Source organism: Acomys minous (assembly GCF_964271855.1).
Source record: "Acomys minous genome assembly, chromosome: 4".
NCBI lineage: Eukaryota > Metazoa > Chordata > Mammalia > Rodentia > Muridae > Acomys > Acomys minous.
The window spans coordinates 89,963,035-89,986,099 of NC_140486.1; the positions used below are offsets into that span (position 1 = coordinate 89,963,035).

The window sequence follows — 23,065 nt, forward strand, 5'->3', positions numbered from 1 at the left end:
AGCCACTAGTTTTCTAACACAGTGTCTTAGGGTTTATTGCTGTGAAGAGACACCATGACCATGGCAACCCTTATAAAGGAAAACATTTAATTGTGGCTGCCTTACAGTTTCAGAGGCTTAGTCTGTTATCATGTCGGGAAGCATGGCAGCATGCAGGCAGACATGGTGCTGGAGATGGAGCTGAGAGTTCTACATCTTGATCCTCAGACAGAAAAAGGAGACTGTGTGTCACACTGGGTGTAGCTTGAGCACATATGACCTCAAAGTCTACCTCCACAGTGACACACTTCCTCCAACAAGGCCATACCTCCTAATAGTGCCACTCCCTATTAGCCAAGCATTCAAACACATGAATCCATAGGGGCATACCTAAACAAACCACCACAGATGGTGATGCCAGTTGATATCCACACCACGGATGCCATCTGCTCCACATCTGGAATTGAGTTTGACACAGGTTTCCTTCTGGCATGAGGTATCAAGTTGTTCTTGAGAAGAGAAAAAAATGGGCCTTTGTAGCATGAGCAGGTGAGGGGCTCACCTGCTGACTGAAGTTCTCTGTCTCACACCACTGATGCCTTCCCTCAGCCTCCCTCAGAAGGGCCAGTCCTTATAATACAAACTCCAGTGGCACCGTTAGTGCTACTGACCATGCAGTGAGAGACACTGGAGACAGAATACTCACTCACCCAAGTCCCCTGAAACTTAGTCACTATTGATCCACCCCGGGAAGACCTCCTGAAATGGTCTCTGAGTGGGTTCTGACCTGAAACACACCCCTAAAGCGGTTTTAGTGGAAATGGCACATGGGCTCCGCCAATGACTCCCTTTCAAGGAAGGTCATAGTGGCCCTCATTAATTGTTCAGTGATGACACTCCAAGCATCCATTCCCCCCAAGTGCTCTCTAAGTTTCTTGGTCTCAAATGGAGCACCTGCCCCAGATGTGAAAGGATGCGGGGGAAATGCAGTGGGTGCGATGTATTTCAGGAATTTCCACGACTTTCATTAATAATCCTGTCCAATTATACCTGGCAGGGTAGTCTCCTGAAAGCCACTAAATACTGGCAATAACAGCCATGGGGTGGTAGCATGAGTGAGTTCCCTGGATATGAAAAAGTTTTGAAAATGTTTTCAGAGAAGTTCTTAACGGATGATTAATTTGAGTAGGTTCCGCATAAAGCTCCTTCGGACACCTGTGAGATGTTGAGGCTAATTGGGGCTTCTGCCGCTGATTGTAAAGGAGTTTTGGGGTTGCTCTTTCTCCTCCACTGAATTCCAACTCCTTTGCTGCACCCTCTTTCATTGGGGCTGTTAGTGTGTCGGATGTAAAGGGTATTAAATGGAAGCGTGCTTTTGTGTGGAAGTCATTACTGTGAACACCTGTTCACTGTTGAGTTTAATTGGACTACAGCTGGTGCTGATTGTGTGTGAAGGGGGGCTGCCCCTCCCACGGAGGCCTACCCTGTCAGTGGTAACAGTGGGGAAGTCAACGTTACGAAGTGAAGTTCGCCTCACACATGGTACAGTCAAGCACTGTACGCCCTGTGTGGTTAGCTGCCTCTGAGGAGCGTGGTGGCGAATGTAGACCCGGGAGAAGAGACAAGGTGTCACGCTTTGCTCTGGTTTAGTCACTCAGCTCAGCTCTCATATTTTCTTTAGGAAAATATGGGGAAGATGGCAGACACAACTGCATAATTGTTTACAAAAGGCACAAAGAAATGACAAGTTTGCCTGGGGTAATACTTCAGCAATATTAAGTGTTCACCTATTTCCAGAGGTGATAAGAGTGGACCAGGTGTAAGGAAAGCACCAATAGCATGGCTCAGATACTGGTAAATCAGTGTTGCGTTCCCGGTTGAAGCGTAGGAGAAGAAAATACATCTGCAGCCTTTAATAATGAGTGTTTTTAAAAAGCTCCAGTTGTTGACTTAAAAAGAACAATGCTGACGTGCTTATTTCATTTAGATGTAATTCACATTACTTATTCATTTAATATCAAAGTGCCCTGAAACAATGAAGCAAGCACTGAACCCACTTTATAAAGGCTCTTGCTCTCCATGAATATTAATATAATTAGTTTCTAGAATTATGAGGATGACCTGAGTGTCCCAGACATGGCAGTAACTCTGAAAAGCCCTAAGTGCCCATGCCAATGCAAGCCTGCCAACTCTTGGCTTTTGGCATTGACCTGGGTCTTTTTCAACTGCGTGTAGAGGTAACAAGAACTGGGGGGTAGGGCCCATCTTTGGAAGAGAGAGAGAGAGAGAGAGAGAGACCCAACTGCTCCTGAGGATAATGAGTCAGATAAATGGTTTTTTCTAAGCCCTGTGCCAAGGCTAAGGATGTAGCCCAAAGACAGAGCACACGTCTAGTACCCACAAGGCCCCAGCTTTGATGCACAGCATGATGGAGAGCACACTAAACCAGGACTCCATCTTTTGTTGCTTCAATGTCTGCACGCTTTCATTGTCCACGGAATATAAATGTCACTTGGCCATCTGTGCTTGCTCATCTTAAGGCCCATCTTTTAAGCACCTCAGTCCAGGAGAAACCCAGAGGCTGGGCCTTTTCCTAGGACTAATGACAGGCTTGATGTAAAAAAGATCACCCTTTCCTGGTGTGAGTTCAAACAGCTTCTCCACACGGTGACACCCTTGGTCCTCGGAGAGGCAGCCACCCTGAACTGCATGTGTATCCTGAGGGGCCCCAATCTAGCTTGCTTGTGTCTAGCTTGTGTGGGGCCTCGGGTGACTCACTCCATCCCTGTAGATGGAAGCAGATGGAAAAAAAAATTGCAAAATGCTTTGTCAACTATGAAGAGCCTTACAAATATAGAGACACTTATGACTCGAGGGGCAGTTTTCCAGTCAAACCGAAAACAGATTTTTCTGCGTGAGAAACTGCGTCGCTGTGAAAGGCGACAGTGGGAGCTTTGAGGGTGGGTAGCGTTCCTCGTCTTCATTCTCTCTTGGATGCTGCGTGATTAATGATCCCACTTAAAACAGAGACCAGATTCGGCTTTGCTGCTGATCAATAGATGTTCCTCCCAAGTTGTTTCTCTTTCAGCTTTCTGCTCCTTAACCTTCATCTTATCAATGCCTTCTCTGAGGAAACACTCGTACACACATGCACACGCAAGCACACACACAGGCACACAGGCACACCCTCTAGTTTGCGGCACAGATGGCAAGCAGTTTTGAGTTCATATAAATGAGGTCAGAGATACTTCCTCCAGCACTGACATGGTCTTCCCTAAGTTATACCCCCTCCCAATACCCCCAGTAGGTGGGAAAAAAACATAATAATGTCCTTGATTAGATGATAGAAGCAAATCAAAGCCCTTGGGAATTGCACGTTGGGAAGAGAGGTCCAAGGGCTTCACCTCTGTGCTCACCCCAGAGCCACTCTGCTATTTGAAGACTGCAGTGTATACTGGGTCAGCTATTTTGCTCTTAAATGATCAGGCACCACGGGGTCAGGCTAGAAGGGGGAGGGGGGAACAGGATTGATGTTCATTTTCCTGAATTACGAAAGAGAACCACACATGGTGAATTTCCAAACTGTACTGCGTGTGGTGACTCGGGCCTGGATGGGAAGACTTGCAATCCTGACTGCCTCCCTGAGTGAATTTAGAAACTTGGCTTGCTATAAGCCACACAGAGGGGACATCGGCATCTATGAGAGCAATGTAACAACACATTTGCCTTCTTTGGGTTTGGTTGCAAGGCTATGCCACCACCACCCCCAAAAAGGTCCAAATATAGAAATAAACAAAAGCTCAGCCCACCAAGAGCCCAGAATACCACAGTAGCAGCAACCTCAAGTGTGTGCATCTGGCCAATTGAAGAGCCTGGGGAAGAAATGCAGGATTGCACCGCTGAAGGCACAAGTCCCCGAGATCCAGCATCTGAAGAGGCAAACTAAACGCACCTCAGTTTTGGACAACTGGCTGTCACATACCTGGCAGGGTTCCTGGGAGCACTCATCTGACAGTTGTTGGGGGTTGTATCTCCTCTGTCCTGAGGCCACTGTTTGCAATTAGCCCTGCCCATCTGCTCAGGACACACTCAAGTCACTCCCACAAATCTGGACCAGCTCCCCTTCATGGGGGCGGGGGAGAACATCTAAACAGGTCCCTATCTGGGTGAGCAGGTTTCCTCAGACAATGCCATCTCTCCATCATGCCTTGTGTATGGCATCAGACTTGCTGGCATGGCAGGAAGAGAACGGGTAGGCATGTGTGCCTCACACACAGTTCCCTCCCTGAGCAAAGCCACATGCTGCCCCCCTCTCCGGGGCTGCTCAACCCCTCTCAACTAATTTGGAACAGAGCTCTTGACACCAGAATAAGTGTTTATCCTGCTCTGTGGCCCAGGGGGCTCTGCCCACGATGATGACGATGGGACGAGAATCCGCTTAACTGTAGCAAAAGCCAATTCAGCCATATGCTTGTTGTCTGCAGCCTGGCCTGAACCTGGTGGCTTTGCTGTGTCCTAGAGAAGGTACCATTGTAGCAGGAAAGTTTACATGGCTCTGGCATTCCCTGTCCTAGAAGGGCCAGCATACCAAGTCCTTATGCATCATCCTGACTCTTGCTAAGAGGGAGGGAATTTAGAGTAACCATTTGCTTAGTAGTGCTCTGATCACAGTGTATATTCAGGGAATGTTACTGGAAATACATGTTCTTGAGCATCTGATGGTTCTGGTCCAGGAAATGGGACTAAGTTCTTGGAATTGACATTTTTACTAAGTGCCCTCCCCCAAGTGAGCCAGGAACCTTATTTGGAGAAACTACCTGCAAAGCTGAAAGTGACATAATGCAAGGCTCAAGTGCCCACGTCTGGTGTATCACTATTTCCTTGGGATCTGACACTATGCTTACTCACACTAGGTGTCCAGGAAATATTTCATCTCAGTGAATAATCTGATGATGATAAGAAAGATCCTCCAGCTTGCTGAGGGCGTTGACAGATGCATCTGTCTGGAAAAAAAAATCTAAGAACCACTGGACAGAACAACAGAGTTCAGACCTTTAACGTGGTAATTCCAATTAGGAAGACTATATAATGAAATCATGATAGAAAAAGAATGCATTGTTTTAATAGAAAAACAATGTAGATGAGAGAGAACTGAGTGTCCGGCAGACAACGTGCGATAGAAGCAGTCGGGATGCCTGGGATGTGTCCTCATCAAGGAGCTCCACGTGGGCAGCAAGATGTGTGCACAGTCCAGGAGAACATGGCTGAACCCCACAGGGAGCACAGGAGGCATGCAAGACCGAGCTTGCACGTGGAAGGCTTTGGGTGGTTTAGTGGTTAACGTTCAGTTGGTTCTTTTTTTGTGTGCAAAAACAGCTCGCATTCATAGAAACTAAATAAAAACAAATGAGGCCGCCGCCACGTGGCTGGCCTGGAGCTCCTGGTAAACATCTGAAGAAAATGATGGGGAGAGGCAGAAAGTTGGGCTCGGAGCAAAAAAAAAAAAAAAACATCTGAGACGAGCATTAATTTTGACAGACAGAGGAAATCACTCACAGATCCCTGAGTAAGCTCTCCAGTTTCCTCCTTTACGCTCCTCTAGGCAGCTCTGGGGCAACCTTGGGGTCCTGTATCCCCAACCTCTCTTCCATTCTGGATGCTTTCCATCACCCAGGGTCTCCTTGACCTGATCTCAGGACAGCAGCACAAGGCTGCTATGTGCCCAAGGCAGTACAGACAGTGCCCCTGTTCAGCCCATGTAGGAGCAGCCCTTCCCAGGAATGCATTGTGTAGGAGTGAGCTCTTAAGAAGAGGCTCTGACCTGCCTTGGCCAAGCCCTCCCTGCCTCTGGTGTGTCTCACTCCCACCACTCTCGCTTTAGAAGCTCTAAAAGGCACCTCTCGAGATACTTCTTCCCCGGGGTGGGGGTGGCAGGGGTCTGTGGATTTAGCAGAGTGACATCACTAGATATAAACTGTCCATAGGATGTCTTGTGAGTGACGCCAGGGGAGGGCTGGCAAGAGCAGCACATACAGGGAGTGAACCAGGAAGAGCAGAGAAAGTGGTTTCTAAAAGGCCATACAATAGCATTAGCAGTAGCACATCTCCCAAAGCTCAGGAAAGGCAGCCAAGGCAAGAGCATATTGAAGCACTGTGGGTTTGGCTGCTAGTGCCTACAAAAACAAAAACAAACCGTAGCACCGTCCCGAGCCCGTGTCTGCTAACAGTGCTAAGATTGTCCACCTGGGAGATATGTACTAGGCTTTCTCTTTTAGAATGAGGAAAGCATTTAATATTTTAGCATGACACTGCAGGTCTCACAAAAGATGCCCTTTTATCATTCCTGGAGCCAGACACTAAGGTGGCCCATGATCACTAGCTAAAACAGGTAGGGACTGGAACAGCAACTAGAGAGGCAACGTCACAGTCGCACCACTGCACCAAAGTTGTCAACATGACCCTCACACCTGTAGGGTACGTTCTATAAACGTGCAGAGTCTAGATAGATCTTGTGTGATGCAGGGGATTGTCTCCAAATGGCAAAATGCTGCCCAGCTTCTAAATGTCCAATGCCGGAGAATCCTATTTTAAATTGCTCATAATTTATTCAAACCTAAATCTCCATATAGACTTACACATAAATACCAGCCCTTTATGCATGGTGTTAGGAGTCAGAGAATTCTGAAAATGTACTTTCTCGGTTTTTTTTTAATGAAATTAATGTGACATAAGTTTATCACTTAAAGTCTACAACTAAGTGGCATAGATGCATGTCCACACTGGTGTGCAACACAAGCCCATGTAATCTCTAGGACATTTCTATCACCCGCTGTGTGGTCGCTTCCTACTGTCCCAGCCCCCAGCAGCTGCCAAGACTTCTTTCTCTATGGTTTTACCTATTTGGGATGTTTGCTTCCTCTAAGTGCAAATGAGTGATATTTTGACCCTCTGAGTCTAATGTTTGAGGATAGAAAGCAGCTTAAATGATACAGAGCAGGGCATGACGTCTGAGAGTTGAGAATCACTACAAGTCCTGAGCTGTAAACCAGCCACTTGCCTCGGTGGGAACGAGAGGAGACAGCATTGACAGTGAAGCACTGGCCAGGGCGGGGCATTTGCACTGCTCTGACAAAGCCCTGGGGCTTCTGTTCCCAGAGCTCAAAGGGCACAAGTGCGATGGCCTCGAAGCTGTTCCGTACAGAATCACAAGCGACAACATTCATGGTGAAGAAGGTCTTGAGCAGTACAGAAAGGGATATGGCACAGTTTCCCTTCAGATGAGGAAGTGTTCTGGGGTACCTCCTCCCAGACATGTATCTTCCACTGAATCCTCAACAATTATCTTCCTTCTATGAGTGGATGGGCAGTCTGAGAAGAGAGAGAGTGAGGAGACAGGAGAGAGAGGGAGGGAGAGACAGAGAGGAGAGAATTTTGAGAGGGCTAGCTGCCTTGGATTTCACTTGCAGCAGTAAATTAGAAACAGGGAAAGGCAGAGCTGCCTGTAAAACACTACTGATGAAAACACTACTGAAAATAGCATCCTACCCACAAAATTCATGATAGTGGCTGCCTCTGGGGTGTGGGAGAGAAAAACTCTATCAAAGAATAATTCACTTTCCCTGTAATGTTTTATTTCTTTCATTTAAAAACCTTCCATAAAATAGATTGGCTTGTTGATATGTAAATGCTAGAGAACTGTGACTGTGGGTGTTGACCATATAGTCTCTGTAAGTTTCCATAACTTTTAAAAATTAAATATGTACGCATGCGGGCTGGAGAGATGGCTCGGTGGTTAAGAGCACTGGCTGCTCCTTCAGAGGACCTGCATTGGGTTCCCAGCACACGTGGCAGCTCCCAGTCATCTGGGACTCCACTTCCAGGGAATCCAATCCCTTATTCTAGCCTCAGTCTGGACCAAGCATCCATGTGGTGCACAGACATACATGCAAGCAAAACACCCACACACATAAACATTTTTGAATATCAAAAAAATATATAAATATGTTTGTAGAATCTTCAAATAATGTAGTAGGGCCGAAATTGAGCATTCTTGTAGCTCTCTTTATTTTTAAGCCAAACGTGACTCATCCCACACAAAATAATAGGAATCACAAAGAAGAAACGACATGAGAGTCGGATGTTAGGGTGGGGATGGGTAGGGGGCGGGGCACGGGGGCAGGGTGAGGGGTGTCTGGCAATGAGAGGACCAAGTCAGAGCATTTTCCTGTGACTTCTTCCTGAGTTTGGAGAAAGATCTCAGTAGTTCATCCCCATACAAATGAAAGGCATTAATACTAGAGCCACATGCAGGGTAATTGTAGTGTATTGTTTTGTGTTCATAGTTTTACGGGCAGTTACATTGTAGCCTTACATTCTCTACCTGGCATTGGTTCGGCCGTGTCAGTTCACCTCTAATGCTCTCTGAATGCTGGTCAGAGTTAAAGGAGTGGCCCCAAGCACTGGTCTTCGGAGGCCAGGTGGGAACCAAGCGAGCTTGCAGCTAAAAGTCAGTGCCTTAAAAGCCAAGCATTGAGACACCTGCCCTAGTTTAAAAGTGACCACAAAAATCTTTCCTTCTTCTCCCATCAAAGGGATGAGGCGCATTTTCCATTCCTGAGCTAGGCGTGACTAGAAGTCTATTGCTTGACCAATAGCTCTCGGTAGCAGGGGTGGTCTAGCACTTCCAAGATGAGGCCATAGAGGCTAACAGCTCCTACCGTGCCTCTCAGAGGGCTCCGCCTTGGAGAAGCCAGCACCTAAGAAAGATGCTACTCTGTGACAGTCATCTGGTAAGGGAGCCCAAATTACAGACGCAAATACACGGAGGTTGGATAGAACTGTGACAACCCAGCCTATAAGGTTTCCAAGCATTACAACTTGGACACCACCAGAACAGAAATGAAAACGTCATAATGTACATTTCAACCCTAGTAGGAGCAGACATGACATTAAACAAGAAGAGAGAGAGTGGGAGGGGGGAGAGAAGGAAGGAAGGAAGGAAGGAAGGAAGGAAGGAAGGAAGGAAGGACACCTGAGAAACCCAAGTGTCAAATTCACAGATACATGCACCCCACTGAACTACCCCAGCTATGTCCAACCAAGTGAGCCCTCCCTGTAATTGCAGAACAGAACTAAACCATTCTCAATGAGCCCCACCCAAACTCCTGACCCACAAAATCCTGGGCATAAGGTTCAGCACTCAGACACTGCTCCCCCAGATGAGCGGTACCTGAGATCTGATGGCTGTCAGGGCCTGAGGAGATGATGACTCAGGGGTTAAGAGCAGTTGTTGCTCTTCGAGTGGATCCGGAGTCAGTGTCCAGCACTCACATGCCAACTCAAAACCCTCATACCTCCAGTTCCAGGGGATCTGGCCCCCTCTGCAGACTGCCAAGGTGCCAGGCATGCATGTGGTGCACATGCATAAAGACAGACGAAACACTCATGCACATAAAGTGAGATAAGATAATTTTGTTTTCTGTTAGGTGGAGAGGTAACTTATCAGTTAAGAGTACTTTCTGCCCTTACAGAAAACCCAGCTTCAGTTCCCAGCACCACAGAACTGTGATTACATATAATTCAACACCCTCTTCTGGCCTCTGTGGGCACTGCACACAAATGGTGCGTAGACACACACGTAGACAAAACACAAGACACACAAAACCCATGTATCATGGCTTTTAAAAAGCATTTAGCCCTTTATTCTGAGAATCACATGACAGGAAAGACTCTCCAGACCCCTCACTGGATCCCAATAGAACAGCCTCTGTATGCCACCAAAGAGGCGCCCAAGTCAGTCATGCCCGTGCCTGCTGGCCAAGCGCCCAAGGAGCTCCTGCGTCTAATCCGAGCACTTCTTCCCCTGGTTTGAGCTGTCAAAGCCACTCCCTAGAGCAGCGGTAACAATTCAGCCATCCTCAAAACAGCCCTTCTGGGCCAAGGCTCACATGTTCCCTGCAGTCACATCCAAGCTGTGCTCAGCCTCATCTGAACAAGCCAGCGCCCCCTAGAGGCTTCCGAGAGGTAAATCCACACTTGTGGTATCCCACAAGTGAGCAAGTGGTCATTTTGTTTTCACATTTCCCATGCGAAGACAGTATTGAGAGAGAAGCATCCGGAAAAAAGCAACAGCCTACAGACTGGGAAAATATCTTCACCAACCCTATATCTGACAAAGGTCTAATATCCGAAGTATATAAAGAACTCAAGAAATTAAACACTGCCAAACCAAATAACTCAATTAAGAAATGGGGCTCAGAACTAAACAGAGTGAGAAGCATCCCTGCTGCAGTAGTCATTGACTTTGTCAATTGGACAGTTCCATATCATCTGGGTTTGGGTTGGCATTTATTTATTTATTTATTTATTTATTTATTTATTTATTTTCATCATTCAAACTAGTCCCGTGCCTCACCTGGCACCCACTCACTCCCCAGGGTAGAGCTCTGGGTACAAAAATCAGGGTACAATCTTACCTTAATGTCTATTTTATCTTCCATTGATACTAGAAACCATCCCATTGAACCCTAGCTCTAGCACCTAGAGGAGCTGCAGGCTAACTGCCTCATCCTCATGGCCAACTGTCCTGTGTCTCCAGCAAGAGGCAGGAGAAAGGAGAAAAAATGAACAAAAGTCCATGGTGGCCAATACTATAGTACAAATACTGTACCTGTCGGTTCCAGAAACCCACTCGGTAGGTTCTTCTTACCTCTCATTGGCCAAGACTGGGTCACGTAAGACCCAGACCTGAGAAGGGTACCCACACAGGAAGGAAGATGTTTTTAATTAGGCACGAGGTAACCCTGAACAAAAATAGAGCTACAGCATAAGAAAGTTGGGTGACTAGGGGCTAGACCAACTGCGACGCCTGATGCCAACTAAAATGAAAGAGCTAGGCCTGTTTTCATCATTGAGAAAGAAACAAGAAACTCAAAATATGTGTCTGGACATGTTTACCCACAAGTAAAGATAGGACTTCATTTTCCAGATTCTACTGGAAAAAAAAAAAAAGCATGGGCTCAGCTGGCTGTTTGTAAGTATCCAGTTGCTGTAAAGGATGGCTTGTGGTTTTTTTGTTTTGTTTTGTTTTTTTAAATAAATCACTCTGCTGTCAGAAATTGCACACAGCCCCCTCTTCGCTTGGGCTCCTTCATGAAATACCAGACCATGTCCCGTTCCTTTTATTTGCCTGTGTTGTGTTGCAAATTAAGTTTCAAAAGACATTGTTGTTTTTTTTTTCCAAAAGAAAATTTAAAGACTAGAGTACCACCACCCAGGATAATGAACTATAGCTGCTGTCATCCCGAGAGGCCTTAATGACAGTGTTCGGTGTGTGTGTGGGCAGCTGAGGCTTCCTCTAAAGTTGTCCCTGTGAATGGGCTTCAAGATGTTTTGACTATTATCTGTTACAAGGAAATGCTTTATTAATTGCATATTGTCATAGCTTTTAGTCCAATGTAACTGTTAGCCCAACAAAGCATTCTCTGCTGTGGGAGGAGGGGATGGGAACACAGCCTAACTCCCCCACCCCTGTTGGGTAAGTGCTCTCTTTAAGACCCCACTCAGTTCCATTCCTCAGGTTTCCTTGTAGAAAGTCAAGCAGAGGCATGTAGGCTAGCCTCCGTGCATAATGTCAGCATGCACTCCCTGCAGGAGTGAAGACAGAAGGTATCCTCACACCCAACACCCAGCAGTGACCTGAAATAGCCATGGAGCATCTCTCCACAAAGCTTATTGGAGACAGTAGGGTCCCAGAAGCCACCCATAGCTAGATGGTGGCACTGACTGCCTGCTTCCAGGCTCTCCCTGTACCTGTGTAATCTGGTGCTGGGGATACATGGTTTAGGGGCTCTCCCTGCACCTGTGTAATCCGGTGCTGGGGATACATGGTTTAGGGGCTCTCCCTGCACCTGTGTAATCCGGTGCTGGGGATACATGGTTTAGGGGCTCTCCCTGCACCTGTGTAATCCGGTGCTGGGGATACATGGTTTAAGGAAAGGCTGGAGAAGAAGTCGCTTGAACAACAGGAGTAGAGAGCGAAGGCAAAGAAGGAGACGTGTTCACAGTTTTTCTCTGGAGCCAGCTGAGGTGCTTACCTACCTAGCAAAGCAGTCCTAGCCACCAGGTCCTCCCAGCATCCCTCAGCCTCTACCTGTTACAGGGTGTGGCTGGCATACCCTGCCCTCTGCCTCAAACTCTCCAGCTCAAAAACTGGCCCGCCCCTCTGCCAGAGGCTCTTCTCTATATAATCTGACCATTTTACCCCCTCCCTCCCCTTTTTTTTAACCTTTTATCCTCTTGACTACTGTACCTGGTTTCCATCTTCCCTTCTCCTTCTCCCGTCTCCCCAACGGCTCAGGGTCATGAGCACTCCGGGCCTCCCAGATGGGTGTGCCTCTGACAGTGTTCTCCTTTTTACCTACAATAAGCTTTCTCCTCCACCATACCCAGGACCAGTCATGTCCTTTCCTTCTTATTTCTTTTCTATTTTCATCCAATAGTAGCTACTATTTAACTCCAGGGTGAAGGCAGTAGTAAGATTATTGACACAGTTTCTACAAGCCTAGCCCTCAGGATGCTGAGTCCAGCCTGAGCTACACAGCGAAACACTATCACTGGGGGGGGGGGGGGGAGCTAATGTAGAGTATGCTGGAGGATGGGAAAGGATGGATAGACAGACTGAAGGATACAAGTAAAGATGGATATATGGATAGAGAGATGATAGATAGATAGATAGATAGATGATAGATACATAGATAAATGATAGATAGATAGATAGATAGACAGATAGATAAATAGATGATATATACACATACATACATACATATATACATACATACGCACACACATGGATAGATGGATAGATAGATGATACATAGGTAGGTAGATGATACATCATACATATATGATAGATACATAGCTTGATAAATAGATGATAGATACATAGATAGATTGATTTATAGATGATGATGATAGATAAATAGATAGATAGATGGATAGATAGATAACAGAGTTCTATAGTTTCTTGCAACATTGAAGAAAACTCACAGATCTATGAGCAGAAAGAAGCCTGCAACAAAGAATCATTGATCTGAGACTCTGTTGATCCCAGTCCTAGTCGCTTCACAGGTCCCAGCATCCCTACTTAATAAATAAAGAAGGCATTTTCTGCTCTAATGGTCTGAGTCGGTGATAATCTAAGCCGTTGACATTCAGTAGAACTTTCTGCAGAAATGCAAATGTTCCATATCAACATCACATTTCTCTGTCCTCTCTGCGCTCGTAAGCGATGGTCTTCTCAGCAGGCGTTCTCCTACTGGCTGCTGTAGTTCTAGCAGTCAAAATAGGTAGAAGACAAATAAAGAGCCAGGCATGGTGGCAAACTTGTCCTGTCCAGTAGTGGAATCATAGCAATGTAATCCTTAGTCACGTGTCAACTATTATGTACTTAACTAGTCAGGTGAGACACTGAATTTGTAATTCTGTCTAACAATAGCTAATTTTAGTTGCTATTTAAGTAGCCATGTGTGTCTGATGGCAGTTCTATTGAACAGTGCACACATAGCCCATCATGTGTAAACCCTACAGTGCATACCAGCATATGGATACTTACTAGGCAGGCTTGGACTCCTTGAGCAGGTAATAGTGGTGACATCAGGTTATGTGTCTTTATCAATAGCACTTAGCCCTTCCACTGACTTTGGCCTAGTAGCCTATATCCCCAACCTGCTCTTAATTCACGGGATGAGAGTCAGCCTGGAGATGCTCTGCTGAGGGGACAAAGTCTACTGATGTATCTTAAAGTGTGGCCTGATTCAACCCCAGCTCTTGGAGTCCTTATCTTCCACGTTATCAGCCTGTTAGGACAAGATGGCCTCTTGGTCACCATATGGTTCTCTTCGCATCCAGAATCGTAGCCAGCACTTAGCAAGCCCTCGTTTAAACTGGCAGAATTAATTTGCCAGAATTGCTAATGGAGAGGAGAATTCTAGTTCAGGCTTGGACTCTCATGACCAACAGTTTCACTCCAAAACATCTCTCTGGCCATCCAAAAAGCTAATCATAAAACTTCAATATCCAACGCTGGACAAGTCTTACATATCTTCTATTGTCTGAGCCTAAACATTCAGCTATTTACTCAAGACCAAGCGTACAGAACATATAACATAATGTCTGTTGCCTTAAAAAAAAAAGTCAACATTTAGCAGCAAACAGAAATACACAACCAGTTCTGATCCTGGAAGCCGTTGACTCCAGTGGATATGTAATTATACAGAAGCATATCTTCCTTCTTCATTTAGAATAATTTAAGGATCAGTGGATTTTGTGGTAGACATTGAGTTGCCCGACTTAAAACCCCTCCCATGAAGAACTTAGTAGAAATGCTATTGACTAGTCCTTCATCCAATTGCTGGACAATTCAGGAATGTAGTGGCCTGGTCATTACATCCCAGCTTTGTATACTCCTGAAAAGTCTCCTTAGCTCCAAGAGTTCAGAGTACCTCTGTGTACTCTGCCACCTCCCCTTCCGTCCCTAAGGGTTTCCCTGATAGAGCGCCTTCTTGCTGAGCACCATCTCAGAGCCAGTCTCCAGGGCAATGCATCCATCGCTTGTCAGAGAAAGTAGGGAAGCTGATGGGGTTTCAGAGCATCACACTTCCCTCTGGCTGGCAACGAGACCACAGGAACTCTTAGTCCCTGGCAAAATAGCCCAGCCCGGTTATTAAAACAGCTGCTGATAAAATTCTGGGATGCGTCCTAGATGTTTTCAGTGGCACCATAAATCAAGCATTGGAGAAATATGGCTGCAATAGAAATTATAAAAGATGTGGAATATCCCTCACTCGGCCTCTCTAATACCCTTGGTAGGGCGGGACGTGGGAAAAAGCTGAGAAGATTAAACCCATCTAAGAGCTGGTGTGGATGCCAGATGCCTCTAGATAGCAACATAAATAAACAGTCCTTCATCTCCTGTGTTGGAAGATCAAAGAAACTGAAGACTAGGGCCGAGACGCTGCTGCCAGAGTAGCTGGGCCCACAGTTAAAACTCCTAAATATGAAATATCTACGTTACTAAGCTCAGGGCTAGGCTTGGTGAAAAACAAGACCCTGACCCAAGAGCTAGGAAAGGCTTCTTCACCCCACCAAACCTTCTGAGCCTACAGAGGGGGTCCTCCCTCCCTGGGAAGAAACAGCGTTCTGCCTCTGCCTGACACCTGAGTGCTCCCATACAAGGCCCCAAGTGTCCCACTCAGGATCTCCCACTTTCCTTCCTGGTGAATGAATGATCCTATAACTAAGGTTAGTTAAGTTTTAGTACAACTCAGGCCAGGCCAGGTCACATCTACCAGGAGAGAAAATGAAAGTGTAAAGCTAAAAGTCTCCAAGATCTAGCCAGCAAGCAGCAGTAGACATAGAACGGCACGTATGGACTTATATTTTGAAGGCGCTTCCTTAGTAGGCTGGAATAATATGCTAGAGAAATAAGAGTGTCAGCTTGAGAATCTTCTTCCAGGGTAAAAATGCGATACTGGAACAGGAACCCTAGTAGGTGGCATAAGCTCACACCTAGGTGGTTCCTAAAAGAATGGAAGAGGTGTCGGGCATGGTGGCACACGCCTTTAATCCCAGCACTCATAAGGCAGAGGCAGGTGGATCACTGTGAGTGCGAGGCCAGCCTGATCTACAAAGAGAGTCCAGGACAGCCAGGGCTACACAGAGAGATGCTATCTCAAAAAACCAAAATAATAAGAATAAAATGGAAGAGGCGATATGTGTACATGCTAATCAAGATGGAAATCGTGGCTGCTGGTGGGAAAAGATGAAAACATCCAGAAAGTAGAGGCTTGGACGATGAAGAGAATAGGAGCATTTGCCATGCAAGCGTGCCGATGTCAGTTGTAACCCCAGGCCCCACACAAAACGCCACCAGTGGCTGCACACCCGCACATCAGTGCTGTAGGAAGCAGACAAGAGGGTCACTCGGGCTTGCTGGCCACCAGTCTAGCTCCAGTTCGATAGGAGATGCCAACTCAGGGGGAGAAGGTAGAAAATGACAGAGCAGGTCACATGACGGCCTCCTCTGGCCTCTGTGCACTCATACCTACACACTTAGTACACACACACACACACACACACACACACACGCACGCACATGCATGCATGCATATGCATATGCGCACACACACAATAAAAAATGTCAGGAACATGGAGGTACTATAATAGACATACAAAAAGTAACAAAAAAAAACCCCGAATTTCAAATGTGCTGGCAAAGGCTCTAGGACCACCCAAGAACAAACAGCAGCTCCGCTAGGCCAAAGCTGACAGCAGGAAAAGCCACCGCAGATCCAGCCTCCCCAGTGTGAAGTGAGGTGAAAGGACGCCTGCCGATTTTAAGGTCCAGTGTGGACACAGTGCACTTGGGCACAGATATCCCTACAGTGCTTTCCCCCAGAGCTGTGTTCTTCATGGACTCGGTGGATAGTGTCCGGCTCACTGTGGGTCCAGCGACACTTAGGGTCCACACAGTTTCCTCAGCCCCTGAGTATACAATAAAGACAGACAGTTGGGAGCCAGCACAACCCCTACATTGTGTCTAGGGTCTGAGGGAAAGCTTCTGCCTGCTATCTCCCAGAGATGATGATAAGAAATAAAATCAAAAGAGGCCCGGGGCTAACAACAAAGAGAGGGTCTCTCTCAAAGATCTACAGTCACGCAGCTGCTGATAGTCGGGCCACACAGGGTCACAGAGGACTTGAAATGCTGCTGGTGTAACCAAGGAGCTGATTTTCTTTCATTTAAAAATTATTTTAAACATGCATGATTTGGGTCTTAGAAGGCTTTGAGTAGATTTAAAGTAACTTAGTCATGTATGTCTAGTGTTGTAGCCTTAAATGTATGGAATCTAAATATAGGTTAAGATGTTAACACCAGAATTGGAATTTACTATAACTATAAATGCTTATTAACCCCTAAAATTGTAAAATATGTCAGTAACGTTTGATACTATTATATATTAAAATGCTTTAATAGAACTGAGTGTGGCGATGTGCATCTGTGGTTCCAGCTAATTGGGAGGTGGAAGCCAGAAATCGCTTGAACTCGGGAGTTCGATACCAGACCCTAGCTCCAGAAAAAGAACCATTGAAGAAACATTTAACAGATTGACTTAGATAAAACACACCACTGAAATTAACTTCCTGTCTCTTCACTTTGTTATGTGACTGTTAGACGCTTTTAATTAGGTATGCAGCTCACCTTATGTATCTGCTGTGGAAAATCCAAGGCTAAAGGATGGGAGATAGCATTCCAGTCCCCCAAGACCCTGACGGATCCCAAAGACTAACTATAGACCCCCCACAGAGTCCACAAGGAGAGGCCCCACTACAGCCACCATGACAAATATGATTTCTTACCTAGAGCAGATACAAATCTCAAGGCCGTGTTATGTAGGCCCTGATTTGGCAGAGGTGTTCTTCAAAAAGACCCAAGGCACTTTGCATTCACACAGCACAGGCAACAGGCAATTACGGTTTTGCTACAGTGGACTCAGGCTCCGAGCCATCCTCTCTACCCTCATGGTTTTTGGTAAATTCCTCTCCCTTGGGAGAGGGCTTACGTTATTTCTCATATGTAAAATTAGATTAATTGTATCCACTTCGTAGGCTAGTACGAAGGCCCACATTAAGCTAATGTGTGTAAAGTGCCTGCACTGGGCAAGCATTGTATTAACCACAGGTCTATCTTCCTTCTGATGGTCCAGGAGGCCAAATGCGACAGATGAGGCAAGGAAAACAACAGTACTGGGATGAACAGGACACTCACTCCCTTTGGTTACACAATGCATTGTGAGTGTGACAGAGGCTGGCCCTCAGCCTGTCTCAAGGGTGTCTGTGTTCAAGGCTAGGGTTACAGAGTCACCTTGAAATGCTCTTTAAAAATGAGTGACAAAAATCCCAATTCCAGAGATTCTGAGATCTTTAAGTTTTAATATTTCCCCTCAATTCAGTTCTTGGAAATTTTTTTTCAATATTTTTAGTAGGGCTGGCCTAGACTATTCTACAAGCCCTCGCCCCAGCTCAAGAGCCACTGATAGGTGACGGCTTCTAAGGGAGAGGTGGTTTTCTTTTAAGGGTGTGGCCCTTAATATACAGACATCACTTGAAGGATTTTCCACACCCATGTATATACAGGCAGCATAAATTGGACTGGGTGGGTTATTTAAGACATCATTTTAAGAGGAGGACATGAAGGCGCATGGGGGTAGGAGTGTGAATCTGGAAATAACTGGCGGGGGGGGCGGGTTGCATGGAGGATAGTTATGATGCAAATAAATTGCATATATATGTGGAATTCTCAAAGGATTAATAAAATATTATTTTAAAGTTCCCTGAGGCAATTCTGACATCAGCCAGGTTTGAGAGCAACTATTGTCCTGGTCGTCTTGTCCTGTCTATCGTCCTCCCTCTTGGTTGTCTTACTAAATCAAAACGAATGCCCATCAGCTCCAGATGATGAGTAATAGGGTGGGAGCTTCTGGTATGTTCTCTGTGGTCCTCCATAAGTAGGAGACTCCAGGTACAATTAGGACTTTGTCATTATTATCACACATCTAAAGTAGCCATTAGATGGAGACAGACTTCTCTCGCCTGTGTTTACCCTCCCCTGATCCTAGTGTCGCTCTGGGGGTGTCATGAGATCGGAGCCCCGGGGGTGGCTGGGAAGCACCTTAGTGTGGAGGTCAGCCCAGCCGGCCCAGGTGTGAGCCGCCAGGGTAACAGCGTTCACGGTTAGCTCCGGCAACCCCAGCGTCAGCATACTTGTAACACATTTCAAGACTGGGTCAGGAGGCCAGGAGCTGATGATGGGTTTTTCTATTTATTTATATATTTCTTTTGCTTACTAGCAAGTTTGAGATTTGTAGGGTTATCAGGCAGCTGCTGTCAAATTGTCGCTTACAAAGACTGAGAGGCACGAGACGGGGAGAGAGCACATTCTGAGGGTGACATTCTGTCTGGTCAGTTCTTAGCCCTGCCTCATGCCATCACCCATCTCCCAAATCATGGGAAAACGAGGAAGGAGGGTTTGTGACAGAGGGGTGTTGGTCGCTGGCAATGGCCTGGCTGTGTCCCAGACAGCAGGTCAGCTTTTCATTGCGAGCTAACTGTTCAGATATGTCGCCGTGCATGGCTCAAGAAGGACTGGGACTTCCGACACAGGAGTGAGACTCATGCTGTTAGGTTTTGCTTAATTATGGTTGTATGCGCATGCACGCTTGGGAGCGTGCATGCACGCGTGTGCACGCACGCGCACGCACGCACACACACACACAGACATATGCACACAGACATACAGACATACACACACTGGGGAAATGATTAACTGTTATTTTCAATCTTCATATTTACACTGAAAGTATGGAAAAATTATCTCTACAGCCCAAAAGTATTAGCACTCAAAGGTCCTTGAAAAGGTCCAACCTTTTATTCCAGGAGATTCATGCTTTCCCCAGCTTTTTGTTCATGCTTGATTGTCTCCTGTGATGGAAGACAAATTGGTGGTCAGGTGGAAATGGATGGGCTCAGCAAAGTAGGCTCCCTTCCCCCTCCCCGGTGGCCTGTTTAGACCTGCTGAGGGTCAAAAGAGAGCAAATGGGGACTATGGACTCACATAGATCAAAAACAGAGTGATTGCCTAGCATACACAAGACCTGGGTTTGATCCTAATATGTACCCATGTGTGCACATGCACATGCACACACACAGAAACACACACATATGGGGGGACAGCAGAAAGAGGACGTTATCCCCCTTTTTTTCCTGATGCTTCATCCTGACCCAAAGCATTCCACTGCATCTCCTGCTGGTCCTAGCTTACACCATCAGCTCCCTGGTTCTTAGACATCAGACTCCAACTCCATTTTGCCACTGGCTTTCTTGAATCTCCAGCTTAGAGATGGCAAACATCCTCCATAACTGTGTGAGCCAAGTCTGCAGAGTAAACTTCCTAAGTAGATGTGTGTTCCCTGTCTCTCTCGAATAAATATCTTTACTGTCCCTTCGGAGTACTGGACAAGAAGAAATGGATGGGTATCTCCAAGGGACAAAGCTATCTAGCCAGCATCTGCTCCACCCATCCTGGAGGCTTTAGAGCAGCGACAGCAGGCTCAGCCAGTCAACCAGACAGCCCAACCCCAGAGCTCCCCAGCACAAGACTCCCAGAAAGCTTGGAACTTCCTCTCAAAGAAGTGCAGGCCAGGCTTTGCTTTCTTTGCTTTGTCATTTTTTTCTCTTTTTCTTTTTAACATTTTCTATTCCCTTTTTCTCATTCCACAATACCATTCCAAAAGCACTGATGCTAAAGTTTACTTTACACTATTAAGACTCACCCAAAGTGCCCCCCCAACCCTGAAAACACACACACACAAACACACACGTGCACACTCTCATATCTCTTCTGATCTTGGAACAGTGTGCTGGCCCTTCCCTGGAAGGGCACATACTTTGTGTGACAATGTGTGTGAGCAGACCCTTGAGAATGGATCAGAGTTGAGCTCAGAATTTAAACATAGCACACAGCTGTGTGCCCTGAGCTAATCAGTTTACATCTCTGACCCCCTACTTTCTTATCTGCAAAAACTGAGGTTGAGATCTGTCTTTTTAAAGATAAATAAAGGTGTTAACATGAAACTCATCACTTTCTACAACAAATAATGTATGTTGATTTAAAAAAAAATAAGCTGAAGCAGCTAGAGAGATGAGCCAGTGGTTAATGACACCTGCTGTTGCCTCAGGGGACTCAGCTTCAATTCTCAGCACCCACATGGTGCTCACAGCTAGCTGTAAGTCCTCTTGTAGACTGCATGAGCACTGCATGCACATGGCATACATATGTACACGTAAGCAAGCACACATACACATAAAGTCAAAATAAATATTTTAAAAAATAAAAATAAAGGCTGGAGAGATGGCTCAGTGGTTAAGAACACTGATTGCTCTTCCAGAGGTCCAGAGTTCAAAACCCAGCAGCCACATGGTGGCTCACAACCATCTATAATGTGATCTAATGCCCTCTTCTTGCCTGCGGGTGTACATGCAGATAAGGCATTCATGTACCAAAATAAATAAATAAATCCTTACTTTAAAAATAAAAATAATGTTTGAATAGATGAGCAGACAAGAGAAGTAAATATTTGTATATAAATAAACTCATCACATTAAAAATTAAATAAGAAAACATAAATTTGCCTACAAGACAAAATATTTTTAACAAACCTTAACATCATTCACAGAAAAAAAATATACAAACTAGGAAGGAAAGTGGACTTCTCTGGTTGGCATAAACTGTACCACCGTAAACTATAGAAACACCACACTTAAAATTAATGTGACAGTTACCATTCTACCATGTTTACTCAACACATGATTAAAGGGAAAAAATAAATATTTATTCAGTGAGAATTGTTATTAAAGTTCAAAAAAGAATAAATTAAACTGTCACTCATTACTGGTAGTTAATATAATTATTGACCTAAAGATCCAACAGATTTTACATGAAGACAATTACTGTATGTTTATTACAATATATTTACTAGTCATTAAAATTATTAAAGCAAAAACACTTAGCGAGGTCATTGAAGAGAAACCAAAATGTGAAAATTCTATTTCTAAATAACCAAGGACAGACAGAAATTATTTACGTTTTAAATGCCACTTGGTGTAGCTTCAGTCTGGGCTGTGTGCTGAAGGCCCACGTATTAAGTAAGGGCTCACACCTCAGATTGGCACGATGAGAAGGTTCTAGAACTGACTGAGGGGGGATTATTATACACAAGACTTTCCGCCTCTTTCTGCCCATAGGCATGCAACGAGGGCCCTCTCCCTCAGTCTTACACTCTGACACTTACAATAGGCCAAAGCAATGAGAACTCTGGTCTGAGACCTCTAGATCTGTGAGGCAGAGCAAATTCCTTTCCACATGGATTATCTCAGTTGATTTAGTACAATAAAGGAAATGTAACACCCCATTTAAGATAGAATCAAGGGGTCTGGAGAGAGACAGCTCAGCAGGGACAGGCACAGGTTGCTCTCGCAGAGGACCCAAGTTTGATTCCAGGCACCACATACATGTCACCTGTAACTGTCGTTTCAAGGGACCCAGTGCCCTCTTCTGACCTCCAAAGGCACCAGGCATGCACGTGGTGCAGGGATGTGCATGCAGGCAAAATGCCCGCGCATGTGAAATGATAAAATACAGTTTACAAATGAAGTAGAGTAGAATCAAACAGACAAATACAAAATAAGTCTAGGTGCCTTAACCTGGACTTGAGCACCACCCCACGTCTTCTCTGCAGCAAGTTAGGCTTATCCTGACCGTAACCCTAACCCTCACCCTTTCCTGCCACACACACTCTACGCTGTTCTGTTCGCTGGGACCAAAGGCAGCACCTGGGAAAGACCAGGAACAAAGCATATCCCCTATGGTGTCTCTGCCCCTCCATTCACCTGCCCTTCCTCTCTTTCCCCTCAGAGGCTGCTGCTATTTGAACATAATGCAAGATACAGAAACGAGACATGGAGCCAGCTAGGTACAAGATCTGAACCTGCGATTTCTAGTGAGGAGAAAAACAATATGGAAAGGGGCTTAAGAAGAAGAATAAAGCCGGGTGCAGTGGCACACGCCTGTAATCCCAGCACTCAGGGAGCCAGAGGTAGGCCAGTCTCTATGAGTTCAAGGCCAGCCTCGTCTACAAAGTAGATCCAGGACAGCCAGAGCTACACAGAGAAACCCTGTCTCAAAAAAAGGGGGGAGGGGGTGATATAAACCAGATGTGGTGGTACACACCTGTAAACCCAGCCTTTGGGAGGGTGAGGAAGGGAGATCTCAAGGTCTGGGCTAACCTAGGCTGCATAGCAAGGTCCACTCCAAATAAATAAATAATCCCCAAGGATATTGGGTAAAGGTAACCGAATGTAAAGAGCATCAGCCAAGGGGGCTGGTGCAAGGGTAAAGAGCCTGCTCAGAATCAAGAGACCAAAGGAACAGAACTCCAACCTCAGAGCTGTATACCAAGCCAAGCAGCTCT

General features: G+C 45.8%; 1 long non-coding RNA gene across 1 annotated transcript in view; it reads left to right on the forward strand.

Annotated features, from left to right (window-relative positions):
- Positions 1-23,065, forward strand: part of LOC311596463 — a 23,137-nt gene continuing 72 nt past the window's right edge. The window contains exons 1-2 of the long non-coding RNA XR_014778853.1: positions 1-528; positions 22,510-22,690. This is a non-coding gene — a long non-coding RNA (uncharacterized lncRNA). The remainder of the gene's footprint in view (positions 529-22,509; positions 22,691-23,065) is intronic.